This window comes from Elaeis guineensis, chromosome 11, assembly GCF_000442705.2.
Source record: "Elaeis guineensis isolate ETL-2024a chromosome 11, EG11, whole genome shotgun sequence".
In the NCBI taxonomy this organism is placed as follows: Eukaryota; Viridiplantae; Streptophyta; class Magnoliopsida; order Arecales; family Arecaceae; genus Elaeis; species Elaeis guineensis.
In genome coordinates, this window is record NC_026003.2 from 2803646 (window position 1) to 2818917 (window position 15272).

A 15272-nucleotide genomic window follows, 5' to 3' on the forward strand; every position below is an offset into this window, starting at 1 on the left:
GTAAAGAATCTTGATGGGTTATCGTTGGGCCTTAGTCCCTTCATAATCTATGCTTGGGAAAGATAAGAGGAGTAGTTGTTAGGATCAATAAGAAAAATTCTAGGTAGAATTTCCTAATCTAGATCTAGTGGATTCAAAAACCCTAGATCCTTAGTCTTATTGTCTTTAGCAAACAACTTTCGATTTTCGATTTTCATTAAAGCTCGCTTGAGCATAGATTTGAAAATCATTTTTAAACCAAGTCTCTGTGGGATCGATCCGTACTCGCTGGTCGTGCTACTCTACACACTGTGCGCTTGCAGTTTTATTTACAAATTTTAAGATTTGCACATCAAGTTTTTGACGCCGTTACCGGGGATTTGGCATTTTAAATTATTTTTAAATATTTGTTCTTCGTGCTTTATAACTCTCTTTCTTTTTTCTTTAGGTTTCTAGATTTAGTTGGTGATTGCTGAAAAACTCAGGTACGCTTCTAATTTCTCTTTTATTATTTTTAGTTAATTACTTTTCCTTTTAGACCTAATCATTTGAATTTACTTAATCACAAAAAAAAAAAAACAAAACAAAAGATATTTCATAATCGTGAAGTAAAATATTAAAATAAAAAAAATTCTAAATTAAAATCTTTTACATTCTTGGTCATCTTGTTTATTTGCATTTGCATTTTCATAATTAATCTAAGGGCATCAACCCATTAACAAGATAAGGTGGGGATTTTATTACCCTTCCTTAGCCCAAAAACTATCTCCATCATATTGCATTACCTAGACCTTTAATCTTAAAATCAATTAGACGTCAACCTTAAAGAATTCGAGCTCAATAGGACAAGGAACCCTAAGAGTTCTACCAAGTTTGAGTTGTTTGATTAGTTGGTGTCTAGGCAAGTCCCTGAGGGTGGTTTGTTAAATTGGTTCAGTTGCTGGCCTGGCCAACTCGTTTGGTGTCTAGAAAGGCAACGATGAGTAAACCTCCCACCTCTTATACTTACCTGGCTAACTAGTTGATCAATCTCCACTTGGAAGGCTTGAAGGGTCATCTTGGAACAGTTAGGAGCTGTCTAGATTTAGGTTAACTCTAGGATAGATTGAGTTTAATTTATTATTTCACTTGTTTGAAAAATAAAAAAAAAATTTATTAAAATTTAAATTAATTTGGTTACTTTTCTTTAGATTTAGGACTCCTTAGGATCTTTTCTTTAGAACTTTTTCTCTTTTCTTTCTTTTTCTTATACATAAAAATTTTTATAAAAAAAAATTATATAAACATCGAGAACCGTACACCTCGTGTGTGGAGAAGAGTGTCAGGTCGTCTAGTTAGAATTGAGTCAATTCCTGTTGTTCCAATGGCTGAACCAATCCAACCCATGACCCTTAAGGATTTGTGTTATCCAGTTGGCTCCATCCAACCATCTTGTATCAGGTTGCCACAATCCACAGCTAACAATTTTGAAATCAAACCTCAAATCATAAATATGCTTCTAAAATTCACAGGATTAGAGGATGCTTATATATTTATTAGAGAATTTGAGGAGGTATGTACAACCATGAAACTGCAATTAACAGAGGATGAGATCAAACTTAGATTAATCAACTTTGCCCTTAAGGATGATGCTAAGAAGTGGCTTTATAGTCTGCCAAACCATTCTGTCACTACCTGGGAGGGCTTTGTGAGAATATTTTTGAAAAAGTATTTCCCCCATCATAAAACAGCTAGGATTAGGAATGAAATAAATCAATTTTACCAACTAGCTGGTGAATCATTTTGGAAGTACTTTGATCGTTTCAAGAATCTTTTGACCCAATGCCCACACCATGGAATAGAAACTTGGAGACTATGCCAGATCATCTATGAGGGGTTAGATTCAAACTCAAGAACCATGCTAGAGTCTATGTGCCAAGGCTAATTTATGGACAAAGAAACTACTGAAGCTTGGCAATTCTTAGAAGACCTAGCCGAGAAAAATTTACAGTGGGAAACAACAGGGAACCTGATAAAGCTACACCTTCAAGAGGAGGAATGCATCAAATTCAACCAACCCTAGCATCAGAGGCCAAGATTGCAACCTTAACACGTAGATTGGAAGCCTTAGAATTACAGAGACCAGCCAATGTAAATCAAATATCTGCACCCATGTGTAAAGGGTGCAATGCACCAGACCATGTCTTAGAAGAATGTTCCTACTCGAATGAGTGTGCACAGGTGAATGCCACCTATCAAGGACCATTGAACAATCCTTATGCACCCACATATAACCCAGGTTGGAGGAATCACCCGAATTTCTCATGGTCTCAGAATCCTAATGTAGGCAATCCAAATTTCAATCAGCAAAATCTAAGGTCCAACCCAGTGATGAACAACCCGCCAGGCTTCCATGATAATGACAAGAAAATTACCTCTTTAGAGAAAAGCCTAGAAGCCATGATGAAGACACATACCAGCTTTATACAAACCACGGGTCAATTCATAAATAATAACACCCAAGCTATAGCCCGTCTGGAAATGCAAGTAAGTCAGCTGGCTTCGACCATTAGTGAACGAGAACATGGTAGGTTACCTAGCCAACCTGAGCCAAATCCTAGGAACCAAAATGGTCCACGACCCCAACAAGAAAATCAAGTTAATGGTGTAAATGCCATTCATACCTTAAGATCGAGAAAACAAATAGACAATAAGGTAGTTGCACTTGATGATATAGAGGACTCATCTGCCGAGTCACCTTCTAAAACTACTACCTTTCAACCTCAAGCACCAGAAACTAAAAATTCACCTAGTCCAGTACTTAAAAGTCCTAGAGCTCCTTTTCCAAACAGACTGAAATCCAATAAATCTGAACATTTAGACAAAATTTTAGAGGTATTTAAACAAGTCCAAGTTAATATTCCTCTTTTAGATATAATCCATCAGGTTCCAACTTATGCCAAATTTTTAAAAGATCTTTGCACTAGGAAAAGAACCACTAATGTACCAAAGAAAGCATTTTTGACTGCAAGTGTCAGTTCATACCTATCTAGCCATGTGCCAATTAAATATAAGGACCCTGGAGCTCCAACAATTTCTTGTGTTATTGGAGAAACCAATATAAAAAAGGCCTTGCTAGATCTAGGAGCTAGTGTGAATATCCTTCCATATTCGGTGTATGAGCAACTAGGATTAGAAAATTTTCAACCTACTGGGATCACATTACAGTTAGCCGATAGATCTCTCAGGATCCCTAAGGGAATGGTCGAGGATGTTCTGATAAAGGTTGAAAATTTTATTTTTCCTGTAGATTTTATTGTTTTAGAGACTGAGCCAGTTGCGAATCCTAAAGGACATATACCTGTCATTTTAGGAAGACCATTCTTAGCTACGGCCAATGCTGAAATCAATTGTCAAAATGGTCTAATGAAGTTATCCTTTGGGAATATGATCATTGAGCTTAATGTTTTTAACTTAGAACAGGAATCCTCTTCTCATGCTGATGTCAATGTAGTCCAAGATGGTATTTATGAATCCATTGACATTAGTGATGATGAAGTCGACCTAGAGTCTAACCCCTGGTTAATCCATGAGTCTGAGGATGTCAATGAAATACTTAAAGAAAATCAGATTAATCAGGAATCGACACTTCCTACTGAACCAATCATTGAGATGGTGAAATCATCACCTAAACCATCGATAGAGGAAGCACTCATTTTAGAACTGAAACCCCTCCTAGAACATCTCAAGTATGCATATCTAGGATCCAAAGAAACTTTGCCTGTAATTATTGCATCAGACCTAGATCCCAAGCAAGAGGAGGAGTTAGTGTCAGTTCTAAAAGCAAATCAAGAAGCAATAGGTTGGACCATAGCAGATATCAAAAGAATAAGCCCTTCTATAGTTCAACATAGAATATACTTAGAGGAAGAGGCTAAACCAACAAGAGAAGCCCAAAGAAGGCTTAATCCAGCTATGAAGGATGTAGTTAAAAAGGAGATTCTGAAACTCCTAGATAGTGGAATAATTTATCCTATTTCTAATAGCTCTTGGGTAAGCCCAGTTCAGGTAGTACCCAAAAAATCTGGGGTAACAGTGGTCCAAAATGATGCAAACGAACTTATCCCAACTAGGACCCAAACGGGATGGAGGGTCTGTATAGACTATAGAAAGTTGAATGCTGCGACAAGGAAAGATCACTTTCCTTTGCCATTTATTGATCAAATGTTGGAAAGACTAGCCGGACAAGAGTTTTACTGTTTTCTTGATGGATACTCCAGTTACAACCAGATCCCCATAGCCGCTGAAGATCAAGAAAAGACTACATTTACCTATCCATTTGGTACTTTTGCCTATAGACGAATGCCCTTTGGACTATGTAATGCACCGGCAACCTTCCAGAGATGCATGATCAGCATGTTTTCAGATATGATAGAACGATATCTAAAAATTTTTATGGATGACTTTTCTGTTTTTGGCCTAATCTTCTCTGAGTGTCTGAATCACCTGCAATTAGTTCTAGAACGATGTAAGGAGAAGCACTTAGTTCTCAACTAGAAAAAATGTCAGTTTATGATCAAACAGGGAATAGTTCTTGGCCATATCATTTCTAAAAAGGGGATTGAAGTAGACAAGGCCAAAATAGATCTAATTGCAAATCTTCCACCACCTAAATCTGTGAAAGAAATACGTTCATTTTTAGGTCATGCTGGATTCTATAGAAGGTTTATTGCCAACTTTAGCAAAGTAGCACGTCCACTGACTAATCTTTTGGCAAAGGATACCAAATTTGAATTTACTCATGAGTGCTTGGAATCTTTTGAATTTCTAAAAAAATACTTGTATCAGCTCCAATCATTCATCCTCCTGTCTGGTCTGAACCATTTGAATTAATGTGTGATGCGTCCGATCATATTGTGGGTGCAATCTCAGGTCAATGGATAAATAAGCTGCCTAGAGTGATATATTATGCAAGTAAAATCTTAAATGATGCGCAGCTTAGCTACACCACAACTGAGAAGGAGTTTCTTGCCGTTGTCTTTGCTTTAGAGAAATTTAGATCTTATTTAGTTGGGACCCACACCATTGTTTACACCGATCACTCAGCCATTAGACATCTCCTAGCAAAGAAGGATGCCAAGGCACGCTTAATCAGATGGATTTTGCTCCTTCAAAAATTTGACCTAGAAATTAGGGACAAGAAAGGCACTGAGAACGTTGTAGCAAATCATTTGTCCCGAATTCCAGTCGCACCATCTAGTGAACCACCCATCAATGAATCTTTCCCAGATGAGCAACTCATGTCTGTGTCTACTGAACCTTGATTTGCTGATATTGTAAATTATTTAGCCATAGGTAAGATACCTTCTCATTGGACTAAGCAGGATAAATATAAATTCTTTGTCCAAGTGAAGTATTTCATTTGGGATGATCCTTATCTTTTTAAACAATGTCCTGATCAAATTATTAGAAGGTGTATCCCAGATAACGAAGTCATGAATATTTTATCTTTTTGTCATGATCAAGCATGTGGGGGTCACTTCACGTCTAAGAAAACTGCTGCTAAGGTTCTCCAATGTGGTTTTTATTGGCCCAATTTGTTTAAGGATGCTCATGAATATTGTAAAAGTTGTGCTCAATGTCAGAAAATGGGTCGAATCACCAAGCGACACATGATGCCACTCAATCCAATCTTGGTAGTTGAAGTTTTTGATGTTTGGGGGATCGATTTCATGGGACCATTTCTAAATTTCTTTAGAAATGAATATATTCTAGTAGCAGTTGATTATGTTTCAAAATGGATAGAAGCAATTGTATGTAGAACACCCGATAGCAAAATGGTCATTAAGTTTCTTAAAGAAAATATTCTCTCCCGTTTCGGTATTCCTAGGGCAATCATTAGTGATCGGGGAACCCATTTTTGTAACCGACCTTTTGCAACATTGATGAAAAAGTATAATGTCACCCACAAATTGGCCACACCATATCATCCTCAAACTAGTGGGCAAGTTGAAGTGTCAAACCGACAAATCAAACAGATCTTGGAAAAAATGTTAGTGCCAATAGAAATGATTGGTCTTTGAAATTAATTGATGCACTTTGGGCATACCGAACCACTTTCAAGACCAATCTAGGAATGTCTCCTTATAGGATTGTGTTTGGTAAACCATGTCACTTGCCTATTGAGATAGAACACAAAGCCATGTGGGCCATCAAACAACTAAATACAAATTTGAACGACGCTGGAAACCATAGGAAGCTTCAGTTGAATGAATTAGAAGAACTTAGAAATGAAGCCTATGAAAATGCAAGGATATATAGGGAACGAACCAAAGCATTTCATGATCAATCAATTATGAGAAAAACTTTCAATATCGGACAAAAGGTGCTCTTATATAACTCTAGATTACATCTGTTTTCAGGAAAGCTTAGGTCTAGATGGACAGGATCATTTTTAGTAAAGGAAGTCTTTTCACACGGAGCTGTTGAGATAGAAAACCCAAGTAATGGTGTTATCTTTAAAGTTAATGGTCAACGATTAAAAACCATTCTTGGAATTACCTGTCGAGACTGTTGAAGATGCCATGGTTCTTTATGAACCAACTTATTCTGATTAAATTACTTCGAGGTTTGGTCTGGCTGAAGACATAAAACTTAGCGCTTCTCGGAGGCAACCCAGCTTATTTAATTTCTAATATTTTTTTTTTTATTTCAGTTTGCTTAGGATAAATAAATTAGATAAACTCCATTGGGGATAATGTCGGTCAAGTTGGGGGGAGAGCTTGAACAAATCAGGTGTTATCATTTCTTTTTTCTTCCACTATGAGTTATTTCTTGCATTTAATATATTAAAAAAAAAAATTAAAATAAATTAATCTAGAAAGAAATAAGAGTAAGTTAGAAAGTATTTGCTAATAAATGTAGTGAGTCACGGAGAAGATTAGCTGGTTAGACTCTTGTGGCCTAGGTCATTTAAAGACTATTAGCACTTCCAATTGCACATGCACACTAACAAGGTAAAGTAGGTATTAATTGTAAGGCCAATTAAGAATTTGAGTATTATTTAAATTAGATAATTTTCTCTACACCCCAATTGAAGAAATTTGAATTTAAGGAAAGAGCTACCTGCCTGAAATAAAATGCAAAACACAGAGTAAATGTGGATTGCCCTAAGCCTAGTAACCGGGTCTCTTCACCTAAGTCAAGTATTGAGATTCGCGTCAAACGGTGGTGGGAGGCCAGGATGCTCCAACAAAAAAAAAAAAAAAAAAAAAACAGTGTGAAAGCTACCTTAGTTCTTTGTTTAATCTGGGGTGTATAGAAAATTAATCGAACTAAGTTATGAAAAATGATACAATTGGCCTGTACAAGTTAATACTGAAATACTAAGTTAGTTATCACTCACACAAGTGCTATAAAACTTTAAGTGTACTCTAAGAAGCTTCTAAGTAGACTGACTATCGATTCTAATTCGAAGCTCATTACTTAGTAATACTAGAAAACTTCTTGAATTTTGATCTTAAATTAATTTGCAAAGGAAGGATCTTTTTGGAATATGATCTATTTTGGTACATTGCTAAGGGATTAGCAATGATTAAGTTGGGGGGTGTGATTTATGTCACAAATTAAACATAAAAAGTATCAATTAATATCTAAATTATCTAACTTTATTAGGAAATTGATTATTTTTATTATATTTGTAGAAGAAGAGGTCATCAATAGAAAGAACAAGGAAAAGAGGATTCCAACGGTACAAATTTACGCCAAAACGGAAGTTAAATTGACCCAGAATTGAAGAATGAAGAAAGAAGACTCAATTGGGTCAAACCCGAGTCAAATCAGGTCAAAATTGGTCAAAAATCAACTGATTTGGTGATCTGGTTAGCCGCCTGGTCCACAGCAACAGGTGCCTGGACCATGGACCCATCGGCGCACCATAAACCAGCCAATCAGCGAGTCTCGGCTCACCGCAACGCATCGCGAGCCCGATCCACGTGCGCGGTCCAGGGCTCATGAGGAGAGAGAAGAAGGTCCGAAGGGCAACCTGGTAACTTCACATCACTCGATGGTCCGATCTTCTCTGATCAAGATCCAACGCTCCATATTTTTGCGCATCGGACGGCCACCATCGCAGCCGGTCAAGATCCAACCGTAATCAAGGCAATTGCAAGAATCAATAAACACTAGGACAACACGGGATCCTTCTGCAGCGCGATCCAACGGACGAAATCTTCCAGCGCCTTGATCGGACGGTCTGCGATGCATCCGACCTGATCCCATCTCTGCAGCATCCAACGGCAGCTTCCAGATCGTGATCCGACGGCCCAGAATCACTCCCGGCTTGATTTATTAGATGAATTGGGTCCTTTAGATGAAGATCGGACGGCTGAAATAATTTCTAGGGTTTCTTGATGGATTTAAGTGCTTTTTGAGCGAGATTTGAGCCCTAAACCCCTAACAGCCCTCTAAAATCTCTTAGTCCCACATCTAAAGTTTTGAAAACTTATAACCCCCAAATGCCTATAAAAAGCCCCAAAGGCCCTTTTTAAGGATTCTTTCCTTCCGATCAAGCTTGTAACCCTAGATAGTGGGGTTTTTAGCTTTCTTCTCAAGCCTCGAGCTTTGAATTTTGTAATAAATTTTTTTTATATAAATCTTATTTTTATGCAATTTTATCTCTTTACATTATGCAATTTATTTTTCTTGCAATTAGGATAGTTTAATTTATGCAATTTAATTTTATGCAATTAGGTTAGTTTAAATTATGCAGTTTAAATTTATGCAATTAGGATAGTTTAATTTATGAAATTAGGGTAGTTTATTTTTCTGCATTTAAATTTTGTAAGTAGATTTAGATCATGTCTAGCTGGCATCCCTTCTAGGGTTTGCGATGAAGCTAGATCATGAGTAGGGGTTTTACATAGGGTTCTTTCTTTTTCTTAGGGTTTCTTTTTCTTCTCTTTTATCAAGAATTTTTGATGAACTATAGTTGGGTCAGAGTCCCTTCATAGTTCATGCTTGATTCAGTGCATAGGAGGAGAAAACCCTAAGATCCTAGTTACTACTCCCCTGTAAAGAATCTTGATGGGTTATCATTGGGCCTTAGTCCCTTCATAATCTATGCTTGGGAAAGACAAGAGGAGTAGTCGTTAGGATCAATAAAAAAATTCTAGGTAGAATTCCCTAATCTAGATCTAGTGGATTCAAAAACCTAGATCCTTAGTCTTATTGTCTTTAGCAAACAACTTTCGATTTTCGATTTTCGTTAAAGCTCGCTTGAGCATAGATTTGAAAATCATTTTTAAACCAAGTCTCTGTGGGTTTGACCCGTGCTCGCTGGTCGTGCTACTCTGCACACTGTGCGCTTGCGGTTTTATTTACAAATTTTAAGATTTGCACATCAGTGGGGCTGTCTGCTAGAAGAGTTCCAAGCAGCACATAATGGCTGATTCAGTTTGCGAGGCAGAGTATATCGCTGCATCAGATGCTGCCAAAGAAGCGGTGTGGCTGAGAAAATTCATCATCGAGCTCGGAGTAGCACCTCCCTTGTTGGTCCATTCTGCTCTACTGTGACAGCTCTGGAGCCATTGCTCAGGCGAAGGAACCGAAGGCACACCAACGGACGAAGCATATTCTAACGCCGCTACCATCTCATCCAGAAAATCGTGGATCAAGGTGACATCGACCTTCGAAAGATCGACAAAAAGGAAAACTTGGCCGACCCATTCACTGAAGCCATTACGATGAAGGAGTTCGATGACTTCAAGTCGAAGATGGGTATTAGATACTACACCGATTAGCTTTAGGCCAAGTGGAGATTGTTGGGAATAGTGTCCCAAAGCCAATCGTCAGCCTGTTGATGATTGTGCTCTTTCTTGTATTAGTATATAAATTATAAAAATAAAAGTTATTTTAGTATTTTTCATCACAAATTATTTCATCTTCTAACGAACTCCTGTATTGTGGTGAAGTCCTTAGGACTATTTAGACTCGACGAAGGAGGATTTGTCGTTTAGTCCTTAACCTGTTCGCGACCAAATGATACGTTGTTACCAAGGATAACGATGTTATCAAGCATAGGTCGTTGTGTGCCATATGGTTGGTTGTCCTCTTAACCAAGGAGTGTGGAGACATGGTATGGCATACAGGTGAGATGTAAAGGTACATCTGCACTGAATGTGATCGATTCCGGAGTTATTTCTACTGTCAAATTTGCTCTGATGGGATATGGGTATAAATGTCCCCGACCTGAGACCGCCATGGTGACTTGCAAGCAACTCACTACACTTAGGCACTAGACTATCTGAATTTCTAATTCAGTGACGGAAGGATGCTGGGTGTAGTCAAGTACTTGACTTGTCGGTGTGTGTGTCAAGATGGGATTGACCACTCCAGTTCAGGAGCTGTGTACAGTCATGTTTTAATTTAGCAAAATCTTGATCAGGGTAGTCCCTAGTGAGGAGTCACAGGACTGTTGGAGTTGAGCGCGATTCGGATGATCTAATCAGGGTTGACAGTTTAACCCTGAGTCATCCTAAACACAAAGGGTCAAAAGGATGAATTATATAGTAACCATATTCACGTAGGTTCTGAATGTTGCGATTGTGACTATTCGACCTATTGAATGTCGGATACCATTACTAGATGGTCACTTCGATTAGTACAGGAATTGGTTCCTGTGCTACCGGCTTAGGTTCGAACCTGCGGGTCACACACATTAGAGGTTTCTATCTGATCTGATGGCTGATGAAAAATCCTAATGCTCGTGGACTATGAGTCCTACATGTCTAAAACTCTATGATCAAGAATCAGATTCTCTGATCACGAGTATCACATATTTTTGGGTACCGGGGTCAAGAGTCTTACTGGTTTGGGACTTTTTGATCAGGATTTCATATCGATGGACTCTGATGTCCAATTGCCCATCGAATTTGGACTCAGTATTTATGAGAAGTTTAATTAGTAATTTGATCACTAATTACTCAATTTGATTGAGTAATTATTTTGAATCAAGTCCAATTGAATTGGATTTAGTTGGATTTGATCCGATTAGTTAAGTGTTGACCTAATCGCTAAGGTGTTTTGGTCACTGATTTGATCAGGAGTTGGGCTTAGTCAATTTCTGATTTGATTAGAATTTTATTGAGCTTAATTAAGCCTAATTGTGTTGGATTTAATTTAGTGTAATTGTGTCTAACCTATTTTAAATAAGGTTGGTTCAATTGGATTTCAAACCACCTTGACTAATCTCCTTGCGCCACCTCACTTCACATGCTCCCATTTGAATTCACGAGAAATGAGTTCTCATGAATTTTCTCCCACACAGAAGCCATCTCACACCCTTCTTTGTGTTCCATTTTGAATGGATAAAGATGAGATTGGTTGGCCATTCAAATTCAAAAGATGTTTGAATTTGAATGGATAACAAATCTCTGCGCCCACCCTTTATTTCGTGCACTACTTCTTCCACACGAGAAAAGGTTTCTCATGAAAATTATGCACGCACAAAGTAGCCACGCTCTCTCTTCTCACACCAAGAGTGGATAAACATGAGTTGGTTGGCATTTGATTCAAATTCGATTTGAATTCAAATGAGCAACCACTTATCTTTATTCTCTCACGCGGAGAAAAAACGCTGCAAAGATGCATTTCTCACTCTTTTTAAAAAGAAGAGAAGATAAGGCATGCACTAATCTGATCCTAGAGAGAAGGGTGGTGTGAGAAAGCTTTCCTATATGAGAAAAGAAAAGAAAAGCGAGAAAAGAAAGAAACAGAGTGGGCGCAAGTTTCTTCGGTGAGTACCTAGGATTTTGGCCTAGGGTTCGGAAGTGAAAAGGTGAGCTACGAGTGTCGTGAGCCACCAAATTTTAGAAAGAGTTTCATCAACCTCTCAATACCTCTACTGATAATTCGAAGCATCCAAAGAGTCGACAGATCAAGATCGAAGGAGTTCGATCAACATCGCCGTCGAAAAGATTCTGCCATGAACTAGCATTCATGAGGAGCCGATCAGATCGAGAGCTTCATGTGGATGATCTGCAGAGGTCAGACATACTGTGTGGCTGATTACGATGATCAGACCCTCCCGACGTGATCAGATTATGGCGATCGACTATCCATACAAAGATAATGTATTCTGAACATATAACAATAAAATATTTACTGTAGAAGTTTGAATTTCAAATTTAAATGTGTTGGTGCAGAATTCCATCGAAGTCAGAGAAGCTAGAGCTGGGATGATCGTGGCGCCACCGAAACCTACAAAGAAGTCTAAACCGGAGTTGGGAGTACTCCGGTAAGACCCTCTGATGCTCAAGTCAGTACTCTGCTTCAACAGAAATGGAGTGCTCGAGCAGAAATTTTGGCAAAGTTTCGAGATAGAGTTACCAGCTTAGAGAAGAACATGTCTGGGGGTTCCTTATATATAGACGGAGGGTGTAACCGACGACAGCGACGTCTGTAACCATCTGGTAGTGGACCACTCAGAGCCGTGTGGAGTTTGTTACGGAGAGTAGTGGCGTCAGGGGTCGTTCAGGGCCACGTGGAGCTTGTTGCGGAGAGTGGAGTGGTTTCCATTGTCGGGACTTGCCAGAGAGTGATGGAGCTGCATGAAATCCGTTGCAGGGAGTAGAGCAGGAGGGCGGCTCTTGTCGTGACTTGTCAGAGAGCTCGGATCCGTCGGCTGGAGCTCGGTTGGGACATCTGATGGAGCAGAATGGCTCTCTATCGTTGGTCTGGGAAGCTTGGATGTCTCCGAAGCTGCTGATGAGGCTACTATCATCGGGTAGCTTAGGCACTGATATACAGGTGGGAGTCACCTGCTGTAGAAGCTCAGATAGAGACTTTCCATTGGCGAAGCCCGATAGGAATCCGATTGCTAGAGAAGTCCGTCTGTGATTCGCCCGATGTGAAAACTCACCTGAAGATGATCCGTTGGGGAAGTTCGATTTTGTGAAGGATCTGATGGAGGGTCGGCTGGTGATGGACTTCGGATGGCATTGGGGGGTTCGGCAGACATAGGAGGCGATCGATCGTTGTAGGAATCCAGCTGCTGGAGCCGATCGTCGTAGAAGCTCATCCAATATCCAACCACTATGAAAGTTCAGTCGAAGTCTGGTTCTTGTAGAAACTGAAAGGAGACCGCTTATTGTAGAAGCTCGGTCGAAGGTCAGTTATCATGGGAGCTCAGAGTAGCGACCTGGCTGATGAGTCCTGTCCCATTGTAGAAGCTCGATCGAAGATCGATTGTCACAAGACCCGACTACGAAGAAGCTCGACTGAAGTCTACCTGTAATGGAAGTTCGGAAGGAATATGTTACAACAGAGGCTCGAATGGGATTTGCTTACAGTAGGTTTCTGAGGTAGGCCGTCCGCTATAAGGGTTCGGAGTATACTACTCGCAGCAGGAGTTCGGGGCAGACCACTCGTGGTGGAAGTTTGGAGTAGGCCGCTCGTGGTAGAAGTTCGGCTATCGCAGGAGCTCGGCTGGAATCCTGAAGGTGGTCGACATCGTAGAAATGTGGAAGGAGCCTGGTTACTGTAGAAATCTCGTTGTCGGAGAAGCTCGGATGCTGACGAGCCGAAAGAAGTTCGGGGTAGTCGATTGCTGTAGAAGGATGGCTAACAGCGAGGCTCAGAGGGCCTTTGGGCGGCCCGATGGGTGAACACTGAGACCCATCGTTGAAGAAGTTCGGACGATCGAGGGAGTTCGGAGAGGTGTCACGTACAAGATCGGGAGCCGAGGAGCCCGAAGGATCAGTCCTCTGCAGACTTCGATCGGGGGGCACTTTTATACCCAACACCGGTCCCCCTACTTCCGAGTTTGGGTTTCGAACGAAGGAAGTACAGAGAATTTCTCACGGTCGAAGCTGCTCTCCTCGATTTTCGTACTCAGTGGTCGTCAGATATTTTGACGCTCGGTACGCTGGTACTGGAGCTTTTTTGGAAAAGGTTTCTTCTTTTTGGGATTTTCCTAGGCATGGCTCTAGGTACGGTGCAATAATTATTTTGTCAGCTGCAGCCATTTTCAACAGCCTGTCAAAGTGAGTGGGACACGCAGCAGGTATAGGCCGGTCAGAGGATCCGCGATCATAACCGCTCCGAGTCCTGTTGCCTATTTAAAACATCTTCCTCCTTAGGGGTTTCACCCTGCCTGAGAGAGTCCTTCGGTCCCTTCTTCTTCTCCGAGAGCTCCATCCTCCTCTAGCATCCTTCTCGACCTTAGGCATCCTCTGGGTCTCCCATCGCCCTTGCCATCCTCCCGCACTCCCCAGGCCAACCTAGGTTAGTCCTAGAACTTCTCGCTATTTTTCTATTTTTTTTTGTGCCCTTTCGTTTAGCTTCTTAAGGGCCTATTCGCTATTTTTCTAATTTTTTTGGGATTTTGTAGCTTTCGTTCGATCCAAATATCTTTCGATATCTTTTCTTCTAGTAGTTCTAGAAGTTCGTCAGCCCCAGTTCCTATAGTACTGTACCGTAGACGAACCCGTAGCTAGGATCGACCTTGTCCGACCTTTGCGTCGGACACCATCCCTAGCTCCTTGACTCCGGATGAACTCTCACTGATAAGGATTCAATATGGAGTTCCTCCGGAGTACGAGCTGGAGCTTCCCGGGCCATCTGACGGGCTAGCGCCCTCCTCCCGGTCGCTTCTGTCTGTACCAGGAGGCCTTCCATGCCGGACTTCGGCTCCCGCTGCCGCCTTTGTTGTTGCTCTCTTTCATTTTCTGAACATTTCTCTAGCTTCCGTTGTGCGAACTCCTTTAGATTTTTGATAGGGTTTCTTTCCCTTTGTAGCTTAGTCAAAGTTCGGTCGACTATTTTTTGTTTAGGAGCTTCTACACCTTCAAACGTCATCCCTCGGCAAGGGATTGGTGGTACTTCTCCCCCAGTTCGGTAGAAAGGGGTTGCTAAAAGGTGCCCCTCTTCCATCCATAACTGGAAGGAGAGGTTCTTCTGTCCGATGCCCAACCTTGGAGCTAGGGTTACCCCTTGGGGTTCTCTGAGGGATTCTGCCCGTCGAGCCTCTAGCCTGGAAAGGGACGACCTTGAGGCCTCAAAAAAGCTCGAGGCCTATCGAGCCCCCCTCTCCCGAACTTTTGAGGGAGCAACTTTTGTTCACGTCGCCTGAGCCCCCTTAACCCTGTCGGTACCTCTCCCTTTTTTGTCTCCTCTTTTCTTCTTCTCTCCTTTTTATAGTACTTCCCCTTCTTCTTATTCCATCTCAAAGCCATGATGATCTTCTTTTATTGCAGACATGGATGCAAGCGTGGCTCGGAGGTTAGCCCAGGGTCTCAAGACCCACAAGAGAAAGG

General features: G+C 40.6%; 1 non-coding gene across 1 annotated transcript; it reads right to left on the bottom strand.

The window, feature by feature from the left end:
• Positions 1 to 1711: 1711 nt before the first annotated feature.
• On the bottom strand, positions 1712 to 1818 carry LOC140852679 (small nucleolar RNA R71). The gene has a single exon (XR_012135581.1). It is a non-coding gene; the product is annotated as a small nucleolar RNA R71 (small nucleolar RNA).
• Between the last annotated feature and the right edge of the window lie 13454 nt (positions 1819 to 15272).